This window comes from Alligator sinensis, unplaced genomic scaffold, assembly GCF_000455745.1.
Source record: "Alligator sinensis unplaced genomic scaffold, ASM45574v1 scaffold761_1, whole genome shotgun sequence".
In the NCBI taxonomy this organism is placed as follows: Eukaryota; Metazoa; Chordata; order Crocodylia; family Alligatoridae; genus Alligator; species Alligator sinensis.
Window position 1 is genome coordinate 464,666 of NW_005842195.1, and position 10,191 is coordinate 474,856.

The window sequence follows — 10,191 nt, forward strand, 5'->3', positions numbered from 1 at the left end:
GGGGGCACCAGGCAACGTGGGGGGGGGGGGTGGGGTTGCACCTGGCAGTGGGTGGTGGTGGTGGTCTCCCCCCAAGTCTGGCTGGCCGGGCAGCACCTGTGTGGCTCAGAGGGGAGCCGCTGCCCTTGCCCCCTCAACCCGTCTCCTGGGGGGCGGGTGGTGGTGCTCTGTCCCTGCCTGTGCGTACCCCCTAGTTCCTTTCCAAGTACCCCTGGGGGTATGCGTACCCCTGGTTGGCAATCCCTGTTTTATACTTATGGAATTTTGCATACTTATGGAATTTTAAGGTACTGGTATTTTTCAGGATAGAGGAAAATTCTCCATGTCCAAATGGGATCCTAGGCATTTATCCACTCTAGTGGTATAGAGGTCTGTGTGTAGAATACAAACAATACTTATAAGGTAAAGGATCTTAAACGTAGCTATGGTCTGAAACTTAACATTGTCCACCTTGCAGCTCAGTTGGGCAATTCCCATTTGGGAGTAAAAATGAAAGATTTTTCCAGCAGGCCATTTTACTTATTTATGTTATTTTTAATGGAAGCTATTTGAGGCAGCTCCGATACTTGTAAAATGATGAGTAGTCCAGATTCTGAAGGAGCAGTAAGCAGAGTGCAGTCAAGTGCACAACAAATGCAATTCATCATACAGCTCCTCTGGTATATTTCATCCTGACTTAGTGCAGGGGCCTGGACTAAATGATTTCTTAAAGCTACCTTCTAGTCTACCATTAGGATGTATTTTTTTTTCCTGAAGTCATATGGATTTTGATACCAATGTATAGGAGAATATAGTAATGCTAATCCAAAGCATTCAAAAACTATGAGTGTCATGACTCAGGACCTCCAAAATCATAAATTTGGCTGAAGTCATGAATTTTTTAAAACAATACGTGTGGTTCTTCTTGATTTTTTTTCCCCCCTCTGACTTCTGAGCCTCAGGTTACAATGCACCCAGTTTTATCTCCACTGTCATCAGGGATAGAATTTTACTTTTTATTTTTAATGAAAAGAGAGATTTTCATGTACTGTGTTGCTGCTGTGTACTGGGAGTTAAAGAAAACATTAGATGAAATAATTAGATATTGCATCATTATGAATTTGGTCAGATTCTGTGAAGTGATGTTAGAATTTGGCTCTTGTGTATAATATGATTCTATAGATATAATATGTATATGTGTGTGTGCCTACACATGTGTACATGTGCCCATGAAATTTCAGAATTGCTATTGCTCAAGTTGGAATCATTTTAATATGTGCTGGATACTTCTGTTGAATTACATATGATATTCAGATAGTGCACTGAGGATTTTTAAAATGAATTAATTATGACTATATAGCCAGTTTTTATTGGATACACATGAGTTTTTAATGATTAATTTATTTAACCTTTCAAGGTTCAATCTCATGTTAAACACTAGAAACAGATTAATTTTATATAATGGTCACAAGTCCCATTCAAAAACATATTTGTAGCACAGGCCTGTAGAGTAATATCTTTTTAATTAAGGGATTATTGAGGAATTGGTATTGTTATGCTGCACACGCGTCCAGTAATAACCATTGAAAGTATAATTTTGCATTTCTGTTACAGCGTTATGAATGAACTCAAGTTCAGCAAAACTCATTACTAATGCATTTACTATGTTAATTTAAAAGTTAAAATGGAGACTTATGAATGATCTGTTCGTTTAAAGATATTTATGTTGTTGACCCTAGGTATTTCAGTTGAAAAGTTTTCACAAGTTTTGTTTTTATTTTATGTTTGTTTTATGTCTTTTGTCTTCTTTATCTAGTATCAGAACTGCATTTTATCTATCAATTCAGTCTCAGAACTGGTTGCTGCTGGCTCTGTATTGGCCCTACTTTCAGACCTCAGTTTTGTATATCCTTTCCTGTCTTGTGTTTTTCAAACCATTGCAGATTAGTTAACTGGGGCTACTCCTGCCTGCTAATTCCAAATATGGGATGGATGTGCTGAAAGTAAGGACCCTATATGTTTAAAGGAGCACAAATTAAGGTTAGGAGATTTGTAAATAAAAGTTTGTTCCTGCAGGAACTTCTGTATAAGCTTAGACCATGGCAGCAGAATGTTTTCAGTGTCCCACTTTTTCTCCACTAAAGTTGACTTTATCCTGCAGTTCTACACTAGGGCACACAAGTCCTACCCATATCATTAGAAGTTGTGCCTTCTGAGTAATGACTATCTCAGGAACAGGGATAGATGAGAAAAATCACTGAACCTTTGTCTGAACCTTGGGTAAATCATACTAGTGGAAATGATGGCAATGCCATTATATTAGTTAGTGGCTCCTCATGACTATAATTTGATGAAGGGCAGACTGTAGGAATGGGTCAATGCTCAGCATAACTGCTAAATTTCAGAGGAAGTTACAATTTCCCTTAGTGTTATTATGGAAGGAGCACTAGCTGTTGAACTTCAAAAGGAAATCACCACTTCCTCCTTGAAGTCAGTTGGGTTGCCTTTTAGTGAAAATGTACTGACAGAGAAGGAAAAGAAAGGGTGGGGAGGAAGGGGAAGCTGGCAAATGGTGGAGAGCAGGGGTGTCAAAGATATGGCCCAGGGGCTAGTTCTGGCCCACAAAGTGCCATTACCTAGCCCCTGGTACTGCCCTTCTCTGAAAGGGACCTACACATGGCACATGGTGAATACCAGATCAATGCCATGAGTAGGGCTAGGACATGTGCTTCATGTCATACCTTGTCCCAGTTACTCCAGGATCAGCACCACATGCAGCCCTTGCCCTAACCAGTCCACAACGTGTGCCATATTCACTCTGGCCAGTCAAGGACCCATGCTGCATGAGTTGCCTTCCCCTTACCCTGCAGGCAGTCTAGGGAAGGCACTACAATCAGTGTGGGTCCCAGACTGGCCTCTGTAGGCACCATATATGGCACATGTCCTGGACTAGCTTGGCACAAACACTGTGAGTGGTGCAGTCCCAGACCAGATGGAACCACAAGTCTTTAAAGTTTTACTGTATTGTGTCATAGATTCATAGATGTTAGGGACAGAAGAAATGTCAGTAGATCATCGAGTCCAACCCCCTGCCCTGGGCAGGAAAGAGCACTGAGATCAGCCAGCTGCTTGTCCCCCAGCCAGCTGCTTGTCCAGTCTCCTCTTAAAGACCCCCATGGTAGGGGAGAGCACCACCTCCCTTGGGAGCCCATTCCAGATTCTAGTAACCCTTACCATAAAGAAGTTCTTCCTGATGTCTAATTTAAATCTGCTGTCTGCCAGTTTGTGGCCATTATTCCTAGTTATCTCAGTGGGTGTCCTGGTAAACAGAGCATCTCCTATTCCTTGCTGCCCCCTTCTCCCCTCCCCGCCAATGAAGTTGTAGATGGCCACAAGATCATCTCTCAGCCTTCTCTTGTGGAGGCTGAAGAGATCCAGGGCCCACAGTCTCTTCCTGTAGGGCCTTACCTGCAGGCCCCTAACCATACAAGTGGCCCTCTTCTGGACCCTCTTGAGGTTATCCACATCCCTTCTGAAGTATGGCACCCAAAACTGGATGCAGTACTCCAACTGAGGCCTGACCAATGCCACATACAGGGGAAGTATCACCTCCCTGGACCTATTCGTCATAAACCTGCTAATGCATGATGAAGTGTGGTTAGCTTTACTGATCATTTCTTCACATTGATGACTCATGTTCATCTTGGAGTCAATTATGATTCCAAGATCCCTTTCCACTGCTGTGCTCTTGAGAAGGTCATCCCCCAGCCTGTGAGTGTGTTGTAAGTTTTTTTCTAGTAGGAGCTATTTTTCATAGTGTAAAAATACTTTGCATAACGTAACTCCCCTGCAAAAATGAATTAGAAATTTTCTCTCAGAAAAAGGGAATGAGGCATACTCTAACATCAATATTTTATCAGTGAGTGCATTTGTAAATACTTGGGTCTTGTACCAAAAGCTTCTGTGCAGCTCCCTATGGCTTGATGTGGGAATGAAAACATTTGTGGCTAAATCCATATATTTAAATGGTTAGTTTGTTAAAACATGTAGAAAGAAAAGGCATTCTTTCTTCATTATAAAGAGGGTGTGTCTGCACATGCATTAGATCTGGGAGCAGTTTACTTGCGAGTAAACTACTCATGAGTAAATGCTTCTGGGCAGGCATCTACACATCTCACTTCCTGGGGCCCTGCAATGGGCCCCTGCCACAACCAGGGGAAGCTCTAGGCTTCTGCTGGGTACTAGCCCAGGGACTAGCAGGGAGCACTGGGCCAGGAGACAGCTGTCTCCTGGCCAGGAATGGGACATTGCTCCCTGCCCCTGGGGAAGTTCCTGCTCCTGCTGTGGGGCCAATGTCCCCCTGCCCCCTGGTGGCCAGCTGACTGGGAGCAGATCTGCTCTTGGTCAGGCATCTATACTAGTGCTACTGCGCAGTTAGTAATTGCAAGTAAATTTGCTACTTGCATTTGCAGGTAGTAAATTTACTCATGATTAACGAGGTTTACTGCACAGTAAGCATGTGTGTGTGAGTAGATGTACATGCTTACTGCATGGTAAACTATGCTACTTTGCAGTAAAGTGTCTTGTGTAGGTGCACTGAAAGTAATTAAAATTAGCAGTGTGACTTGTGAATGAAAGATTGTAAGTGCACAGTACAAAAGAAATGTTTGCAGAAAAGATAATTCATGGAAACCATACACAAAAATATTTATTGATAAAGCATGTAGGGGAAAAAGTGTAAATAAGTAAGAGATTTCAATGAAAAATTTAAATGACACAAATACAAAATAGAGAGAGGCATAATATGAAATATTAATTTGCACTTAATGCCAAGTTATTAGGAAGCAGCTATTTTAAGTATTATTCATAATTCATTAGCATTCACTATATTTTCTACTATTTATAAACATATTCTTTGAATGTGCAAAACAATAGACAGATTAATGAATTAATACAAGATGTCAATGTTAATTCAGCAGATCCAGTTAATGTTAAAAGTACAAGTGCATTTAATTTAAAAATCTTCACTCAAGACCAAATGGGAGTAGCAATAGGATTCTTTTTGTTAGATGTTTTAAGCAGCTAACTTTAGTTTAGATGCAGTGCAGATCATGAATGTTCAGATGCAAAACCAAAAACTTTCTAAACTATAAGTGGGTGTGTTTAGTGTGAGTACATTCAATCTCACTTTTATTTCTTGGAAAACATAAGAAATAAAAACCATTACAGCATATAGGCCTACACAAAATTGACACAATCTTCTGTCTGTTCTGTTTGGAGAACAATTGTTCACCATCTGCTATGTCTGAAAACATTCAGGTATGCTTGCTTATTTCTTATACCAATTATTTATGTGATTTGTCAAATTTGTACTATGAATGACAATAATGTGCAACAGAAATCCCTCCTGGATTGGTTATGCTGAAGTAATCATTATTGGACAGTAAATGGTAAGATTTTATGCCAGTGGGAATGCAGATATATTCTAGTTCAAACACAATTCTGCAGTATATGTAGCTCACTTAAACACTTTTTACCTTCAAGATAACTGATGACCATTAAATAATGTAGTATATGTTACATGGTCTCACTGACCTTCTGTACCCTTAAATGAATATGTGTAGAGTAGAATAACTTCTACCTTCTGCTCTACATGCATCATTAAGAATTTTCTTGCTGGCAGCAGACAAGTTCTCCTGAAGAAAGGAGAAGTCAGAAGCTGTGGGGCTTTTGATTACTGCTACCCTCTTTTTGTGTGAAGGAAATATAAGTGCTGAATTTACTGCCCATGTTGAACAGGAATGTTCTTGTCTTCATAAAGCTATAATTGGTGTAATAGCAGTCAATATATACTCTGCCCTGGCCATTGCTTTATTCAGTTAATAGACTTAAAGCACAATTAAGGATAAATTGTGTCTGAGATCACAGGTTTCCTTTAGATAGAACTGTTGATCTCTGTTCCAAAGATGAGGGATTCAGGCCATGTAGAGTGCACAACATTGAGAGAGATAGAAATATGCATAGGTAGATTGAAACAAATTTTGAGAGAACACTGTTCCACAAATAGCTTATCTGCTCCCTCTTCCTAGCAAGAAGGGGTTTGTGTAGGGCCGTGGTGGTTCTACTAGGTTTTAAGCTGCAGTAACTGCTGGAGGAAAGCTCTGTATCCCCGCCCTGTAGCTTCTTTGCTACTTTATTCACCACCCCACCCTGCCCTCCCAGTCCAGTTCTCTATCCATCAAAGTGAGGACCTGTTATGCAGTTCTGAGACCTAAGAGGAGCATGCCTCAGTGACTGAAGAAGGAGGTCACAGCCACTACCTCTAAGAGAAGATGACAAAGGTTTGTCATGTTTGGAAACATCATAGGAGATAATGGCAAGTAAGTTATTAATTGAATTTGATTTGTCAACCCATGCCTATTTTCATCCAAAATTTAAGATATCACAAAGAGGTTGCCTGAGGCTTTTCTAGTACTCATCACTTCTCCCTACAGTGGATTCACATAAGTACTAATGATACTGCCAGATATGATCCTGAGGAGATCACAAGTGCCTACAAGGATTGGACTTGGGACACACAAAATATTATCAACCTTCCTGTTTGAATGTAAAGACCTAAGTAAGAACAGGTGAATACTGGAGGTGAAGGGATGCCTAATGGTAGTGTTTACTGGAGGACTTTAGCTTCTTCAGCCATGAAGGGGAACTGAGAAGAAATGGGTTCTTCTTCAATGGTTCAAGTCAAGTCAGTTCCGAGGCTGCTGTGGCCATTGGAGCACCTTAGAGGCTGTAACAACCCTCCTCCACTCTTATATTAAAGCTTTAATTTAATTTTAAAGTAGAAGTGGTGATGAAAGTGCAGAGGTGAATTTAAAAATAATGGTGACCTGATCAAAAGGCCAGAATCCGTATGCGAAGGGAAAGTGGGCAAGTGGGGGTGGGATTGCAGCCAACTCATGGGACAGACAAGAGGAAGAGAAATGGGGCAACCTGACAAACATCTAAAATGTCTATGCGCAAAGCCAAGACTACAGGAATAAAAAGGAAGAACATAAAGAATATGCAAAGTACACAACCAAAACTATGATGTAACTGGCATCACAAAAACATGGTGGGGAAGGTCACAGAGGTGGTATAAAAGGGTATAGTTTTTTCAGGAAGGGCAAGCAGGGAACAAAGGAAGGAGATATTGCATTATTAATTAAAAATATATACATCTTCTCCAAAGTGTGGTAAGAGGATATAGGCAGCCTCTTGCATATCACTAGTAAAAGGAGAAAAGAACAGGTGTGATGTAACAGGAGATAAGGTAGATAAGACTTTTCTGAGCAATTCACATGACCATTCAAAATACAAGACTTTGTGATAACAGGTGACTTAACTTTCCCAGATATCTTTTGAGAAACATTATGGCCATCAGGCTCAAATATCCAATAAGTTACTGGAATGTTTACAGTGTCAGAAGTTACTAGGTGAGTGGCTTTTCTAGATTTAGTTGTGAATAGTAGAAGTTGAGAATCTGTAGGTGAAAGGTATTTTGGGATGACAGGAAGAGGCCAAAACAATCATTGCCTTTGTTTCTCTTTTTTCACAAAAGAACTGTGACCTGATACATAACTAAGTATTTTAAGATGAGGATAAGTGTTCAGGATAGGCAAAGAATAGATTATGGAATATTTTACAAAAATGACTCCATTGGCAATGCATAGGGGGTGCACCCGGGTGCATGTGCACCCCCTGAGATTGGTGGTACACCCCTGCAAAAAGGAGCCGCTGACATTTCCAGTGGCACCTGTGGGCGATCGCCACTTGCCACCTCTCCCTCCTTCACCACCGACACCATCGGTGGTATCTGTGGGCAGTCCCCAATTGCCACTGGCCACCACGGCCAACAGCATCTGTGGGTGGTCACTGACCCCTGGTTGGTGCTTGCCACCCTCACACCCCACCACTGACAGCACCGCGGCTTCCTGCGGGAGCTCACTGCTTGCTGCCACTATTTGCAGAAGCTCACCGTGCCCCCCACAGCCTCTGGAAGCACGCAGCATTCATGGATGACTCTATTAAACTCAGCAAGGCCTGGTGAAATTCACTCTAGTGTACTAAAGGAACTAGTCAGAGCAATCTTTAAGTCATCTTCAAGAACTAATGGATGTTGAGAGAGGTCTCAGAGAAGTGAAGAAGGAGGGACAGTACTTAACTTTGAAGAGAGTAAAGGGGGATCCAAAGAAATTCTAGACAAATCAATCTAACATTGATACCTGGGAAGATGTTAATGTATTATAGAATCAATTCAATTTATATCCAAACAGGGAAAAATAAGGTGATAAAAACAGCTTATAGGGATCATACATTATCAGATCAGTCTAATTCCTTTTTTTCACAAGGTAGCTGGGTCTACCGAATAAGTGAGAATTGGTAGATGAGATATATGTTGACTTTTGTAAGACTTTTGAAGATCTCTTATATAACAAGTTCATAAATAAACAAAATTATATCTTCTAGATGTGCATTTACCTTATGGTGATTTGAAATTGTTGAAAAACTACATTCAGAGCCTAATAATTCTTCACTAAACTAGGAGGACATTTCAAGTGTGATCCTGTAGGGGTCAGTCTGTTTCTGTTTCCTAACAGTATAATGGAACAAAGGATGTACCTACATAATTTGTTGTTGTGAAGGCTTGGGAGGGGTTGCAAACTTTGAAAGAGTCCTCCTTTGAGGATAGGGTTAGAGTTTGAAATGATCTTGGTAAAATGGGGACACAGTCTGAAATCCAAAAGACTAAATTCAATCAAGATAAGTGAAATAACTATGCTTAGGTACAGGCCCTCTCAGAGGTCGAGAGAGGCCCAGGCCACTTCCATTTCTTGAGGCTCAAAATACAATGCAATAATTTGTAATACAAGTTCCTTTTTTATTTAACAAGTGCTTTTCTAGCTTTTTTCTTCTCCTTTCAATCCTGTCAGTGTATCTCTGTGTCCGTATGTATAATGTCATTTGGATATAATGTCACAAGTCTAAATTTGAAGCCCTCCATGAATGAGAGGCCCAGGCCAATTGGCCCTCCTGCCCCGCCCCCCCGTGATAGGCCCTGCTTAGGTAGGAAACATCATGCGTACAAATACAAATGGGGCATAACTGGATAGGCAGGTACTACAGAAAGGGATGTGGAGGTTATAATAGATAAGAAATGCAGTCAACAAAAAAAGAAAAAAATGCACATCTTACTCTAAGATGTATTAAGAGGAGTGCCTTTAATAAGCCACAAGAAGTACTAAAAGTTGTGTCAAATTTTGGACATCACTCTTTTAAAAAAGAGGTTGAAATTGGAAAGGTTGTAGAGGAGAGCAAGAAGAATGAGAAGCAGTTTGACAAACATTAATTAAAAGGAAAGTTTGAAAGGATTAGATTTGTTTTCTATAGAAAAGTGAAGCCTGAAGGGTGAATGTGATAAGCTTTCTAAACTGTAATAGGCTGTTAAAGGGGACAGAGATCAATGGTTTTCTATGCCCACTGTATGTAGGGCAAGAAGCAGTTGCCTTAATATCGAAAAAAGGAGCTTTAGGTTAAATGTTGGGAAAAATCTTTTTAACTATAAGGATAGATAAGCATGAGGATAGGATAAATAGAATAGATTCTATTTAGTTATACAATCCTGCTTATTAGAGGTTTTTATGATCAGGCTAGAAAACCACGTACTGAATATGCCCAAGGAGTATTTGATCCTTACCTGGAACACCAGTCTTTGACTAGATGAAGTCTTAAGATCCTCTTAGTTCTACATTTCTATGATTTCTAGGCTTTCTCTTTTAGAAAACAACCATATTTTCTGGTTTGGAAAGTATTTAGATACTAAGTCATAGGATATAGAACTGATGCAAACTTAACTGACATGCTGAATTTTGAATATGTGTGTTTTTTGTCTTCTAAGTATATTTCTAGAATATAATTCCATAGAATAATCAACTGAAACATGCTACTGAACTGAAAAGTAACAACACAATATTACTTTAGACACAGCTTCTGCTAAGCATTGGACCAGATGCAGACTGTTTAAAAATCTTAGTTTGCTGGGCACCGGTTCAGTTTTAACAGTTGATTTAGAACAGCCTATGGACTTCTGTAAGTTTAGGGTTCTTGTTGATGCCATTCCAGGAACAGAGGATTGCCTACCTAGTTCAATGTATCCTAGGTGGTGTGGATTTCCCT